The sequence below is a fragment of the Trichogramma pretiosum genome, unplaced genomic scaffold (genome assembly GCF_000599845.2).
Source record: "Trichogramma pretiosum strain Unisexual culture from Peru unplaced genomic scaffold, Tpre_2.0 scaffold3, whole genome shotgun sequence".
Classification (NCBI taxonomy): domain Eukaryota; kingdom Metazoa; phylum Arthropoda; class Insecta; order Hymenoptera; family Trichogrammatidae; genus Trichogramma; species Trichogramma pretiosum.
This window is the reverse complement of record NW_019641698.1, coordinates 4,764,745-4,781,599: the sequence shown is the minus strand read 5'-3', so window position 1 is coordinate 4,781,599 and position 16,855 is coordinate 4,764,745.

Sequence of the window (16,855 nt, the reverse complement as noted above, 5' to 3'; positions counted from 1 at the left end):
AATTTAAATAACTGACTTTTAAACTTGCCGCGCGCACTTTAGGCCGAAATCTGTGCGCCATATGCGCTATATAATGTGTCGAATTGCACAACTTTCAAAACGATCCTATCGTTAAATCGTATTTTTCACTGAAACACAATCTTATCCGCACTTAACACTTCTACCTCCCATGGATCCGAAGCCAGAATTATGCGCGAGAAAAATATTTTTCCGCATTTTTCCAACGTGTCTTTATAGGCGTGTGTGGTTGAGTGTGCAGCCTGTAGTACCACTTTTATCTCGGCAAAGATTCTAATCAAAACGGAACCATGATCAGCCGTCAGTCTTCTAATTCGCCTTCTTTGTCAATGTCGATTAGCTGGATCAAGACGCATAATCGAAAATATGTTGCTTGGCGTCTGACACACGTTTGTCAAGTTTCGCCCGCTCTTTTTCGTCATTTTACGCATTCCGCACCCTACACATGTAACGAATTTCATTCGATACAGTGCGAGGGCTTTTACGCCCGCTTATAATCGTCAATACGCAATCATGCTCAAAATAAAGCGATTTGTCAGCTAGGCCAAAACTGGTGGTGGTGGTAGAGGTGCTACTACTGCTGCACCATAACGAATTGTTATTTATTACACGATCATTGCGATTATAAGCGCAGTGTGTATATAACCGTCGACTCGCACGTACACACGTGTTTTCACCATTGATTCGCAATTGCCGATGAAATCAATATCTTAGCGCGTTGCTCGTTAAAACGTGCGTTATGTACCATTATTTTATTCTCACGAAAAAAATGAGGTAATAATGAAAATAATAATAAATTCACGGCTACAAAGGCGCAAAGTCGAGAGCCGTGAGCCGCACGCAAGCTGCACACTCGCATACGCGGACGATAGACGCGCATTCCAGAGTCGTTTATCATCGACACGCTGCATATAATACAAAGCCGATCACTGGCCGTATTACCATAAACGCCCTACCCGTGGATGCAGTGCAGCGCACCAGACACACTGCATCCAAACTCGCAAAAATATAAGCGCGTTAGATTAATGAAAAAAGATACGGAGCCGCGATCAACGGCAGCAGCAGCGTTGCTGATACGATATATAGCAATATTGTGCGCAAGTGTGAGTGTGTGTATATAGCCGGGCGATCGAGGCGTGGAAAGCTGCAATGGAATGCGACGCTGGTAGCTTTTGCTGCAGCTATAGGGTAGGCATTTGCTTGTTGCTGCACTACTGTGTACATTCTGTCGTACCATGGGTCATTGCTTTGCTGTTTTTCTTGAATTGCCGCGACTTCGCGAGATAGAAGTTACGTGCCAGAAGCCTATCAAACAGCGATGTTACCCGGTATCGCAGAGGATGGAAGAAATAATGTATGAGCAACTCGAGAATATGCTCAAACAAGGGATTGTTACGCCATCAACGAGCAGCTGGTCAAGCCCGATAGTAACGGTAAAGAAAACCAACGGCGAATATAGATTCTGCATAGATTATCGGAAGCTTCGGCTGGTGCGAATGGATCACCTTGACCAAATTAATTTCATAAATAACGAGTCATCGTTAAGTGTGTTAACACCAGATGACATAGAAAATCTGGAGAACACTCGATTTTTAAAAGTATCAAAAGCAGATGAAACCTTTTCTGTTCAAGATAATGTAAGGGACCAAGATGGATTCTATGAGAAATGGAGCATTTTTGATAAAGTCTCAAATATGAATATCCATTCTTATTGTGAGTTATTATCGGAAGATGCTTTAGAGGATAACAAAGCATTCGTTGAAGCAATTAGAAACAGAAGTCATTCATCAATACAGGAAATTAATCGATATGAATCTTTTGAATTTAATTTACAAAAGAATCCGTCAACACCTAAAACAGAAACTGAAGGATTGAAGAAGTATATCCACCCAACTCAACTCACTCGCTTGCGGGTGCCGCCAAAGCGCCACGCCGCCACCTAGTGGCAAGAACGCGAACACTCAGCGAAAGGTCGTGCGAACGCCGGGTTTATACATAGGTATACGAAAAATTCCGAGTCGCACGAACTGATATTGTATTAGGACGAATATCCACACGGAGCTGTAAACCGATAAGCCAGACGTCGCGTCGCGAAGTATAGCAGAACACAGTCGATTCGTACATCGTGCGCGTACAACGACTTTAAAAGGCCGAAGCCTAAGTAAAGATAAGGCATTTAAAAGCCAAACAAGCAGAGATCTCGGACGACACCGAGAAAACGTAAACACCGGTCATAGCGCGTGAAAGCCGTACTTACACGGAGAAATAATTTACGGCATATCAAGCATTGTAATCTCTGTACAGTCCAAACGCGGAACGCCGCCTACGAAGCACCAACAAAATGAATCAATCCCTCGCTAATATAACTTTAGGCAATGTGACCTACGATTTAACTGATTACTTTAGAACCATCCCGGAAGATGAATTACTGGCAGCTTTTGAAGAATTGGAGCTTGGTAGCACAGGTAATGCGATCGATGACTATTGTAAATTTTTAAAGCATATAGCAGGAGGAGCCAAGCGACGTGGCAGAAAATGAAATTCAAACTGAAAAGGAGCCGCGGCCCACGACTGCGCGGAGAAGGTGTAGCGATCTCCATGCGCTCTCGCTGAAATATATGCATATTATAGCGCGAGCGAGCATATTTCATTTATTGACGCGAGGAAACAGGAAGTGCAGCTAGCACAGCACGATGCTGTGTACAACTTATATACGCGCACATACATAAATACGCGCGCATACACGTACATACACACACGATATTCTGTCTCGGATCGCGAGCTGTCGCGGTGCACATGCAACCAAGCGCGCATTATAGGTACGCAGCGCGGAGAATGTTAATGACGACGAATATTCGGTATCTATATACGCGAACTTCTCAAGGCTGTGCACCGCCGCGAGGTTTAGAATTCAGTCTATGCGTTATACACGTCGTATGTTTACATATGCTGCATTGACAGCCAACTCGGAAAAGTCGCACTGCTGCGCGCCCAAGTCGATCGACCATGCGCGCAGCATTTAAATACACGGGATCCAGTTGTAAAGCCGGCGAGCTCGCGCGCGCACACACGTATGTATAATTTATGTGAAATTCGCGCGCTACGTTTTTCGAGCAAGAAACCAATATTATGCGAATGTATATACGCGCAGTGATTGTTGTTGTGGGGTATACCGTGTGTATTTTTTTAAGCAGTAAATACACGTACTCAGAAACGTTTTATAGACGAGCTTCGCGAGAGAGCGAGAATGTTTTCATGCGCGCTGCATGTATACAGTGGTAGAGTCCCACGAAAAAAGTGCGTTCGCGCAGAGCCTCGACAGAATCAATGGATAAACCTTGTTAACGGTGTTGCTATTCTCCTATTTTCTTCTTTTTTTTCCATCTATTTATAAGCGATGCAGCGTGCGGTAAAATTGAAGTATTACATATGTTGATTGTGCTTTACTGCTTCGTGCCTATGCTCTTTGCGCCGCGTAGGCAGTGCCCGCCACTACGTATATATAAGGGATATTTATGTAAGCTCGCGCGCAAAAAGGGTATATTAAAGGCGGAAATATGCATTATAGCTAGGCACACATGCTGAAAATGTGCGTGTATAATAATTTCCGTGGCGAAAAAGCATGCTGAAACTCGAGCAAAGAGGCTTTTCTAGCTGTGAACGCGACAATTAGTTTGCCCAAGCGCCGCCGCTGCTGCTGCTGATGCTGCTGCTGCTGCTGATGCTGCTGCTGCTGCTGATGCTGCTGCTATTGCTCCTCTCCGCTATCGCAATTTACTGCGGAAAAAGCGACTGCTGCGCTCGAATTTTCACTCGAATCAGAAAATTAGCTGCTGCGCTATCGTAGCTTTTTTCTTATTTTTTTAGCGCAATCAAGGCTCGAGATAACAACCTCAAAGGGATGCACGTGCGTGAGCTTGACTCTTGCTACGATGTTTATGCAGCTGATAACTAATTACTCGACATTTCTGATGAAGAAATAAAATCAAAATTTTTCGCAAGACTAAAAGTCACTGCGGATAATTACATGTTAATTTACAGCAGTTCTATCATGTACTTGTTATGGGTCATTTCTTCAAGAAATTCTGCTGTAAAGAAACATATAAAAGATGCGATGCTCGGTTATTTTCTTCGCGACATTGATTCAACCTAAAAAGGATTCTGTATTAATGTGCTAGAGATAGATGAGTTTCGCAGTTAGACCATGTTTACTGCTACCGACCATTGAATTTATACGTATAGTGTGGCTTAAAAACTTTTTAAATATTCTTGTGCCTCTTCCTATAAATATCACAATAATAATTCATCATAATTGCAATTAAATATAACTACGTGAACAAAAACTTATTAAAACCACAGAAAAGTAAACAAAATTTTTCTTTTCTCACCTTACTCTAAGCATAGTACAGAAATGTTTAAGAGGGAACTCCGAGAAATTTAACAAATAACAACAAATAACCAATTTTTATTTTAAACTTAAATAAAGCAATTAAAGATTTGAAAGCAAAAATGTTCAAATAATGCAATAAAGAAATGCAAAACTACCTAGAAGGTCAAACGGACCAACAGCTCAAGCTACTCAACATTCTATCTGTAAAGACAAAAAAAAATTAAAAAAAGGCTATGTAAACAAGCAGGCAAATATACCCTAGTAAAAATTAATGATGACATAACAACCAAAAATAACAATTAAAAATGTTTTAAAATGTATAAACAACCATCAGAGATTTCTCTGTTAGAACCACTATAAATACAGTAATATTAATTTAAACCTACACCACTGATGGCGAGTACCGTTATCTGCAAATCTGCAAGTGACATAGTAAAAATTATGGAATAAAATAGACTTCTATATGATAATCTCTGTCCACACGTAGCTTCTCGTTTGTAGATTTCAAATTTATTTTTTTTAACATAAAACATCTCCGAGATGAATCTCTTGTATCAGTTTTTTCTCCCTGTGCAAAATATTGATGTTCTTGAAGTCAAACTCATGATGATGAGTAAGTGTATGCACATTGACAACTACCTTTGGATCTTTGTTCTTGACAATGTTGCTTTTTGCTTGGGTCTTTTTTTTACTTGAATTTATCTATTAATGTTTTATTACTTACATACTTTTGTAAACTTAAATGAAGTCAAATTTTGAACTCATTAGAGTTTATAAAAATTTATAAAAGTTTTGAAGTTATTTCAATGTTTTAGTTATTTTTTGTTTACAGTCGAAAAAAAATCATCAGTTTTGGTTGGAAATTTCAGCTAGTTTTGAGTTAAAAAAAACTAATGAAAGCTGATTAATAAAGTAATCCGTTATCATATCATGAAAATATTCAATTTTCTTACTTGGTCAATTTCGGTATTATGCGCTTTTAATCACGGCAAATCGTGTTCTACAAATTTGTCGATTTCACCGCTAATCCAGAACACGCTTGGCAAGTGTGATTTTTAATGAAGATTTATTATTTTCTTTGAAACGAGCCGGTTTGCTTCGGTTACGCCGTGATTTTATACTCATTCACGAATAAAAAAAGGGGCAAAATAAACACCAAGAGCGCAAATATTGTTGATAGAGAGATAAATTTGAGATATTTACCTCTCTCGGTCGCGAAAACCTTACAAGCGTGCCGATTGATTGTATGCTTGCGCGATCCTCGCGTATTCGAAGAGACAAAAAAGGCTCGAATTTTTTACCTGAAAAACACCAGAATCGCCGAAGATTGAAATTTGCGAACGAGGAATTTTCGAGGATCAGTTTAATTCGATCCACACTCGACGACGCTGGCGATCATGCGATACCATCGAAACCGATTATACTTCGGTCGAGGCTGAGAACAAAACCAAAAAAATAAAAATAAAAAACCGATCGACCGTGGGCAAGTCTCCCCAACGGCCTTGCCGTCTTATTTCATTGAGAAAATAAGTGCGCGCGGGCGCGAGTAGCAGCAGCAGCAACAGCAGCAGCGCAGTGAAAGTCACGATCTTCGCCCCATTCTTCGGGCGCGGACATTATATCATACGTAACGTGTATACACTCACACACACTCTCACATGCCGAGCTCGCACGACGTCGTAACGAACGATTCGAGTAAACGGGCAAAAATACAGCCGCCCCTGGAAAAAAGAAAAAGGAAACAATTCTTAATCGTTATTTTCTTTTGGCGTGGCATATCCGAAAATCAAGGAGTCCTGTACACGCGAGAGTTTGCGAAATTCCGTCAATTCGTATGCGCGGTCCGCGGCTTTTTCACGATTATCCGTGCCGAGGGTTATAAAGATTCAAGTTACGTGATTCAATTGCTAAATTCAAGGGCTACCATACACAAGCAACAGCAAAAGCGTTTATAAACCTGTTAACCGTGTAGCGGGGCAAGTAAAACACATTAGGCGAAAAAAAGTGGTAAAAGCTCGAGCTGAAGGCAAAAAAAGCTTCGTGCAAATTACCTCGATTTACTCTTCGGAGCTGTGTATGCGTGCATTACATAATAAATTTCTTTTACGGTGAGCTCTTTTTTAGTTTCATTCATCAGTAACGGTAGTCGTGCTTGTCAATATTTCTCTTCCGAATTATCGCTCGAATATCCAATATATTTCATATTAAAACGCTGTACATAGCTAGACTGCAGGGAACTTCTCGTCCGTGCGATGTCAAACAATGAATTTTAGACGTTCGAGCTTCGTGAAAGCGCGCGATTGACCGGCGCTCCCCTTCTGTTAATGTAACGCATGAGCCAATAATCGTAAGCGAATTGCATAAGCAAATAACAGACTGACTTCGATGATAACAAATAAAAAAGGTTGACTTGATAACTGATTACGAATGTCTAATAAAGAGATGAATAAATATTGCAGCGTGTCAGATCGATAGATATACACACGCAAGGAAGAGAAAAATCTTTAAAGCCCAAAAAAGCTTCGATACGTATGCTCATGAAAATGTTGTTCGTATTCATCCGCACTTAGAAATTTACCACGCACGTATACGTTCTCGTCAAGCGTTGGATGAATTTTTACCGATCTCTTTACGCAGACTCGACAATTGAAAATTTATTCGAGCGCAGAAGGGTCGGAGCAGGATCGATCGAGACTTGGACAGTGCCGTAAAATAGGACGTCCTCGGCGTCCATGAGAAATTCGAGTACATTACATATCTTTCACAGCTGAACGTACGTTCGAGACCGGTTGAGCGAGTACAGTATCGGAGATATATATTGCTGGCAGTGCGCAGTAGACATTGTTCTTCGGCACAAAATAAGGTATGCAAGGTCTGTGTCTTTCTCCGCTCACGGCGTATAAATATATCTCTACCTCGCCCCGTCTCTGGCGAAAAAAGGTCCTGCGTGCACGTAGTACACAGAAGTTGATCAGAGCACCACGCACACGCACACGCAGACACACGGACGCGCCGTGCAATTTGCGCCTTTCACACGCGTTGTCATTTAAAGCTGCGCGCGTAGTACGTATGCATAATAATAACGTCCGTGCAAAATTTATTAAGTCATACGCGCCGGAGGAATGCAGCGCGCGCTCAAAAAAAAGGCCAAAGTAATTAATGGCGCAGGTGAAAAGTGCCCCGACCCTCGTCGCACACGAGCGCAAACCATACTCGTTGCGTATAATATGATCCATCACTGCGCTGCTGTACTGCAGCATAGCACTGCTGCGCGCACAGGTGACAAACGATTACAATCGCGCGCGATAGACGTGTCTGACTTTCGCGATCCAGTTACGTAAGGCGGCCGACGATCGAGAGAGAGAGAGAGAGAGAAAAAAAATTAAGAGCCGATTTTTATTTTTTGCGCTGATTTTTTTTTCGTCGATTTACTTACTTCATGTCGTCGTCGTCATCGTCGTCGCCGTGGTTGTCATGGGCAAAGGTATGCTAATCGGCGATTGCAAACAATTACAAAGCTTATAACGACAGAAACGTGGTAAACACAAACGCACGACTTGTTCTCGAGCGATCTTGCATCAACGAACTCGTTACTTTCTCGGGCCATAAATGTATTATTGCAACTCGATACAAGGTAAATAGAATCCGATCTATAATCATGCGAAAACCATGACATTCGCTTTTTTTTCCTTACGCGTTCGACTCGAGTGTATGTATTATACCGATAATTTCCGTTCTCGTAAATGTGACGCACGCGCGCGATTATTATTAATTTTAAACGTATTCCAGAAGTCGCGTGTCGAGTGCTATATAAATGTGCGCTATCTGCCCCCCTGCACGTCAAGTGTATAAGCGCATAAATATCGGCTCGACTTTTCCATATGAGCAATGTAACGTATAGGTGTACGCGCGAATTTCTTTTGAAAACTTGTACCCATACTACTATAATAATATCCAACTTCCTATGTAATCAAATGGATTATACCACTTTTTTCAGCACTATACCGAGTGTGTAATGTGTATGTGTGTGTAATATGTTTACCGCCGCCGCTCGCGGTGTTTGTGCTATGCTTTATGTCGGCTGTCAGCGAAATAATAGAGATATACGCGCACGCATGCGAAAGCAAAAAACTAAACGATAGAGTGTTTTTCTCTCTTACTGTCTCTATCTTTTTCCCATTCTCAAATTCCAGCGATCGAACTATTAGTTGGAAATTAAGGGCTTTGGCAATCGAGCGCACATAAATACGTATAAGTACACACGCGACGACGATGACGACGACGACTTGACAATGCACGCCCGCGTGCGCACTATTAAAAAGTTAATAAAGTACGTCTGCGTAAACGCAATATTTCTCATATACGAAGCGCGCGCAATTTTCACCGCGTATTATGTATTTGCGTCATCCTTATAATAATTTCACCTTCGCGGCTCGCGAGGCATTAGTATATATATCGCCGAATTACGCCCCGCTAATAATAAATATCTCGCAACGATTTTCACGCCCGCCAACACCACGGCGTGTACGTAGCACATATAATATGGCCCATTATATAGAGTTTCGTTCTGGCTCGCACGCGGATTAAATCGAGGAAGATACGTATCTATTATGCGTGGAGCGCAATAAGACAAAAAAAAGGCGGCAGCAGCAGCTACACACGCGTATTGTAACGCATTATTGTTGCTCCATATAATCGTCAATCCAAAGTAGAAAACCGTTGTATAAATACGCACGCATGTATACGTATATCCTATTCTCTTGCCACGATATGCACCAACGCGGCCGATAACAGCTGACCTACAATATGTGTAATGCGTGTACTCTTAATGCGTACTTATGTGTGTGGCTGCAAAATGATAAATGAAAATCTATTAGCCAGTCGAGCTATTTTATTTCCCCCCTAGCTTCGAGCCATATAGACATCAAGATCGGAGCAGCACCGAATCCGTCGATTTATCTCGCGTAATATTGTTCACTTCGAATAACGTATGTATGTATCAACTATGAATACATGTTCCGTAGCGTATTATAGCCCCGGCTATTGTGCATATCCGCTTTGCTGCGAGCTTTTTTTCTCTCGCTGCTTCTTTTTCATTCAGCCGCGAAAAATGATGAAACCACGAGAGAGAGAAAGAGTAGGTGGGCGCGCGCATGTGTATGGTCCGTTTCGTTATTTCATAAAACGCAACGCGCCGCTGCCGCTGTTACAGACACGCGAGAAATCGAAAAATCAGTCATCGCGCGGGGGGCTAGCTGCGGCGCGTTGTCGATCCAGCTATGAGTAATACAAACGTGTCGAAGATATGTAATATTCATGAGACAGTTATGATACAGGCTATTATTATATTATAATTCCATCTAGAGGCGGCCGCTACGCGTGGATATAACCGTGGCACGTCCTGCGCCCAGCATACGCATTGTCAAATGAATAGCTCGTTAAAAGTGAATCACGGTAGCGACAGGCGTGGGTGGCCCACATTATTATACATATGACACGATCGTTGCCGGCTATTCAAAATCGTTTACTTAAGTCGGCGCAAGTCTTACTTTTTTTATTTGTTGTAGTTACTTATGAAAGTATAGTTTGTGTGTACTTAATTCGCGATCTCAATTATCATCGAATCGATCGACACAGGTGTAATTATATTCGACCTGGCTTATTATGGTCGAGATATTATAAACCGCTTTAATAAGATCACCTTCGAGACGCTTTTTCTTGTTGAGATTAAGGTTACGAACGCGATTTTCGTTCGATAATTTCGTAAAAACATCTGTTTAATATAAATCGTACGAGATACATACGTGTACGCGTATGTGTACACACTCGTATCGAACGCGATTCATTTTTTATCGGGCAATTTTCTCGATACGTTAGCTTATGTACTCGGACCCAAGGTGTTCGAACCTCGATCGATCATTTATCTCGTTTAATGCAGCACGTGCGATTTAAATGAATCTGTTTACGCAAATAAATATCGCGCACCCCGTACACACACACACACACACACACACACACACACACACATATAATATGGGAGTCAGTTAAATAATAATATATCCGACTACGCGCACGCATGTTTGTGTAATTCCGAATTTTCCATTTTTACAACATTAGCTAATCGACGCGTTTAAAATAACACTTGGCGAGAAAGTGAAATGTGCGAAAACATTTTCGTTCGATTATAATGGCGAGCGCGACGCCGTGTGTGTGTATGTGTGGAGTGTGCGGTTCCTTTCCCCGCTCGAGCGCATTTATGTATTCAGGTTCACGCGCGCGCGGCTTCTCTCTGCGCGCAGTCCCTAAAAACTAGTTTCCTTCGATATAATATCCGGAAATTCTATTTAATATTCTCCCGGCTAATTTTCGTGCAGATTCTAATGGTCTCGTGTACTTCTGGTTTTAAATCGGTACGGTGCCTCGACGAGCATTATTTACATTTTTATCGGACTCTTTTATTTAACGCCATTATCGCTTAGCCTTATTTTTTTTCCTTGCTTTTCGCGACATTGTAATGTATGGGAGGAATTTTATGGAACTGACTTATAAAATTTTATTTCGCTCGGAAAATTTTAGTTTCCTAGATTACGTGCCACAACGTATTCAAGTGACATGTTTATTAAATTCCAACGTGCGTTGTGCTCTTGACGTGAAAGTAACCCAAGCTCCTTGTTGATCTTCGAATAAAAAAATATAAATTGCTTCACACTAAATGAAGTTTTCGTTACAAAATGAACTCACCATTTTACCAAGTGACTTGAAAATAGATATTCAGTGGAAATCACATAATTCGAATTATTGCATAAAGGTGTTAAAAAAAGCCACATAATTCGAAAGTGCCCGAAATTTAGGAAATCACAAGAGGAAAAGAAACATTTTAGAAATAAATAGGAGATAAGTAAAATAATTCTTTTCAACATCGGTCAGTGTCAGAGTGATAAGGATAAACTCTCTCTCACTTTCCACTTTTTCTTGAATGTGTATTTTTACTTGAATATCTATAACACATTGAATGGTACAAGTGACGCATCGAAGAATTGTACTAAATGAGTCCTCTTAGCACAAATTCATTTTCTTGAAAAATAATACTGGGTTTTAACGATTTAATGTCCTTTTTCATGGTTCTATAAATATTTTCTATATCAACGATTGATACACCGTTGATTGTAATCAGTTCCGCTTGCGCCTTATTTTTGAAACCTCAATATTTAATCAAATTTTCTGATCTAAAAAACGCATATATTCCTTGTTTAACTGCAGAGCTCAGTAAATTTCGTGGATTTATTTTTTTATTTTCAAAAATTGTTATATAATGAAAATTTTAAATCGTGTATGACTGCCCGTTTTTACACATAACTCGTTTTTGTCAAAAAAATCGTTGATCATCATCTTTTCTAATATAAATGAGACGCTTGTTGTACAGTCGTCAGAGTCAGGGTAACGATTATCCTGATTAATGTGTGGGTCTAAAATATGAGCTCTCTCAGTACATACATCTAATTCTGATAATTTTTCTAAAGAATACTTTTTCACCAGATTTAAAAAACTATTACCTTCATCAAGTGTAATAGCTGCCAATAAATTTTGAAATCCATGTTTGTCGTATTTAAAAAAACATAAACTTCAAACAGGCTATCAAAGGGACAAGTGTTTTTATACTTTAAGCGTTGACCATTGATTACTATTGGTTTATTTAATCTTAAACCATTAGCAATAGATTTTCTCACGCAGACTTCTTGTTCTTCGAGAAAATTTTCATTAAATTCTTTTGCCTTATGATCTTGAGTAAAAAAGATGCTCGTTTTTTTCGCCCATTACCCGTGGTATTGTACCGTGGCATTTAGTAGATTCAAATTTTCTACAGATAATTTTTGATAATTTTTTATTTTACCATTTGCTACTTTTATTTGTCCTGAAATTATTTTACCACGAAACAGAATGAATTTGTGGGCACTCAGTGGGTGACGCAGTTCTAAATTGACTTTAATATCCTTGTTATAGGCCTCTGAAAGTGCTGAGCTTGCTATATCTCTCTTGCTGTGGAAAGCTCTTTGCATGGCGTTGGAGAATGTCGAAAAGTGGGCAAATGTTGATATTAGGTGTTTTTCAATTTTAGGTAGATTAGGTAGAAATAAAGTGTTTTTTCGACTAGTAAAATTGGGAACATCAACAAATTTTTTGGCATCTTTCCATAATTTTTTTAAAGAACTTACCATGGATTCTCAGTCAATATCTTCAGGATAGCAATTTTCATTTACCATTTCTTCATTGTCTCGTTTAGTTGAATTTGTATTTCCTATTCCTGCATTGCGCTTATCTGATTCATTTTCATTTATTGTAAAATAATGACGCAAATTTGCAAGGAGATTTTTGTAAAGAATGTCACTCGCAGAACCATCATTAAAAAATTTACCGAGGCAAATGACGAATGTGGAAAAAATGACAGTTTCAAACTCTACGAAGTCTTTTATTTGTATGGCATACCCAAATACTTTTTTATAAAAATCTCTTACTGCATCGTCTTTCCAATCTATGAGAATTTTCCATCTTGTTACAGCATTTATAAGATGCACCCTATCTAATCTTAAGTAACATTGGAAAGGTAATTTACCTTGGCCATAATTTTGTAAATATTAAAGACATATAGTCAAGTAAATTTTGTACGTGCATTCATTAAAAGATAAATAAATACCATTTAACAGAGCTAATGACATATCTGTTGTGATTTCCTTCGGAGGAACTTCAATCAATTTTTTCCGATTTTTAACAAATGAGCGGATTACATTTATATCTTGTCGAGCACTTGCCATTTGAAAAATTGGTGCATATGTACTAGGGTGGTTCGCTTTTGCAAAAATGTTCAAAATCGCGTATACGTCATGGCGATTCTGAAAGTTCAAGTCTTTACGAAAAGAAAGCCGGGTTCAGAACCTAAAAAAAGTGTCGGGAACCGGTGTCGATCGATTTTTGAAGTTTAAAAACGTGGTCCAAAATAGGAGCAAAATCGGTCAACCATTCAATTTATTTCAAACTGTGCTTCGAGAGTAAAAATAATATCGACAATACATTTTCTTACGTGAATGCCGTAGTCAGTTTTGCTCTACGACTTCGTTTTCATCGATAAAAATGTACTTTTTAGATTTTTTTTTCGCTTAAAAATCAAAAAATCGACTTTGCAACGTTTAAAAATGAACAGAAAAAATCTTCGAAAATTTTTGACACTACCAAAATTTAGGATTTTTTGTGACGAATCTAACCGTATAAATTAGTACATGCTTTAAAATTATTTTCATTCATAAAAATGCAAATTTTCGATTTTTTTTGGCTGAATTTGACGAAAAATCCCGAAAACGAGATGTTTTCGAAAAAAAATCGTTTTTTTCTAAAACGATGTTTTAGGACCAAAATCACAACGTCATTCAATTTTACAGCAAAAAATACAAAAAAAATGTTGCAGCGGGATTTTTTAAGAGCACTTTCTCTCAAAAAGGGCGCGTTTTCGAGATTTTTCGTCAAATTCAGCCAAAAAAAATCGAAAATTTGCATTTTTATGAATGAAAATAATTTTAAAGCATATACTAATTTATACGGTTGGATTCGTCACAAAAAATCCTAAATTTTGGTAGTGTCAAAAATTTTCGAAGATTTTTTCTGTTCATTTTTAAACGTTGCAAAGTCGATTTTTGGATTTTTAAGCGAAAAAAAAATCAAAAAAGTACATTTTTATCGATGAAAACGAAGTCGTAGAGCAAAACTGACTACGGCATTCGATTCTACAGACAAAAATACGTAAGAAAATGTATTGTCGATATTATTTTTACTCTCGAAACACAGTTTGAAATAAATTGAATGGTTGACCGATTTTGCTCCTATTTTGGACCACGTTTTTAAACTTCAAAAATCGATCGACACCGGTTCCCGACACTTTTTTTAGGTTCTGAACCCGGCTTTCTTTTCGTAAAGACTTGAACTTTCGGAATCGCCATGACGTATATGCGATTTTGAACATTTTTGCAAAAGCGAACCACCCTAATATGTACATTATCAAATTCCGAAATTATCTGCTAGACCATGACATGACTATTTTTTAACCCTTCGGTGATAACTGATTTTACTACGCTACCAGTGGCATCTATAGAAATGACAGGATTAAATTTGGCTAATTGGTGCCACAATCTAATTTGCTCATCGAACCAATAAATTCCTCTGAAGGCACAAACTCTTTTAATAAAAGGACGGAGCTTCGCTAAAGCGAACAAAGCTTTTACTGGATCTTTAATTGACAAGTTAAAACTTGAATATTCATTCAAAGCTTCTTGAATTTTTCGTAGTACATCACTATTAGATAAATCCAGTGGTTCGCACTGAGAAAAATTTATCATTTCATCTGCCATTTCATTTCTGTGACGCGAGGCTGACGTATATAAAAGTTTTTGTTTTACTTTTTTACGCTGTAGGTTTATAACGTGCCGTTCTTATCGTGTTTGATTAACGATATGTCGTAGGTGTGAATGTTTATTTCTACTTCATTGTCGTTTTCAGGTTGTTTGGGACACAATCCATAGATGTGTGTGCCGCACTCTTTACACATCCCTCGAAAATTGGTTGGTGTCCATACATAGGGTTTGAGTCTTGTCTCTTTTGATTGCGGTTTGATCAGGTGCCATAGATCCGCATTTAAATATATAGGAAAAATCTTTTTTTCAAAGTTGTGAGGATTACGAATGTCCGTTTCGTCTTCGTATGGTGCATCTTGCCTATCGTAATCATTAAAATTGGACAATAATTCTTGATTGTCAGAAAAATCACTCAAATCTGAATTTTCAGATTCATTTATTCTTTCGACTTGTCGATCTTCAATTTTCAAATGCCGCAAAAGTTTTGACTTAATACGACGAATATCTCCTCGAACGTGGAAATAAATGCTATCTATTATAGATAAAGCACGATCTGAAAGATTTTTCAGCTCCTTTACAGCTTTCTTCCACACTTCGCTGTAACGAGTCCGAGGCTTCAACATAACGTTTGGATGGAATAATGGATGTTTCTTTAATACTCAATACATTAGGTACATTAGGTTACAACCTCGGTTAGTCGACCGCTTAAAATAGATCCACCTATTGTTTCCGTTGCAAGCGCTGAAAAATAAAATGACAGGAAATTATGAAAGTACTTGATTTGCGTTTCGGGGACTCAAAACTATTCGTTCATCAGTTAATTCAACAAATTCGATGTTAACCCGAATTAAATGTAGCATTTTCCAAAATTGGCAAATTCGCGACGGAACTTAATAATGCTGTGTCTTCCCTCGCTAAGCTGCCCAATAGTGGAGGCTGCTTATATCGTGGTGATGTTTTTGAAAGTGTGATAGATAAATTTTAGTCGGGCCTACTATTGAGCAGCACAGACGCAAGCAGGCCAAGACAAGCACACTGTACCCTCTTCTCATACAGCAATGATGTTGAACTTTACATATTGTGGAGTCCAGTAATGAAGCGCACGACAGCATTCATGCACCGCTTGATCCTGAGGGCCTGCTTCGCCGAGATGCTCAGGAACAGCGCCGCGCAGTAATCTACGTGCGGGAATACCAGCGTTGAGACCAACATAGCTCGAACTTCCGCCACAAGAAAGTCGCCACACCTTCGTAAGCCCGACAAAGTTGCAAAGACCCAGGCAGTGATCACAGAGACATGGCTTCTCCAAGTGAGCTCGCTATCCAAGGTGACTCCAAGCAGCTTCAGCCTGTCGACCGCCAAGGCAGGGCTTCCTTCGATGACAGGTGGAGGTACATCGCCAGCTCGGAGCTGAGACATGTATCGACGAGTTCCTAGCCATATAGCCTTGGTCTTGTCCGGATTGATCACCAGGTCCGAGTCCGCCGCCCACGCCGCAAGCCGATCCAAGTCCTCCGACAGCAGAACCATCAGCCTTCGTACATCCGCAAATGGTCCATGGACGTAGATGGTGGTGTCATCCGCGTATATGCGATGCCTGCAATTTTTCAGGACACGAGGGGCGTCGTTGGCAAACAGCGCATACAGTAGCGGCCCCAAAACGCTGCCTTGCGGGACACGTGCCATCCTTGGCAGGGTCGCCGATCTCTCGCCACGAGGTTCAATCACTAGCTGTGTGTGTCAACCGTAGCCATGAAGGTGACCTCTTGGTACTCAACAGCCTCCCTCACATCGTCCATTATGCAAGTCTGTCCAGGATCTTAGACATAGCACACAGCAGGTTTATAGTCACCGGCATCTCGTCGCGACAATTTCTTCGCCACGTATTGCTTGATATCCGAATAGGTGGTGAAGAAATCGTCCATCTCTATGTTACTTATAAATGGCTCACAATAGAACTCTCAATACATAAACTTGACTCGTTAACATTCACGGCACTTTTACGCGAGTAATATGAATATAAAAGAGTTATATTAATATAAATAATATT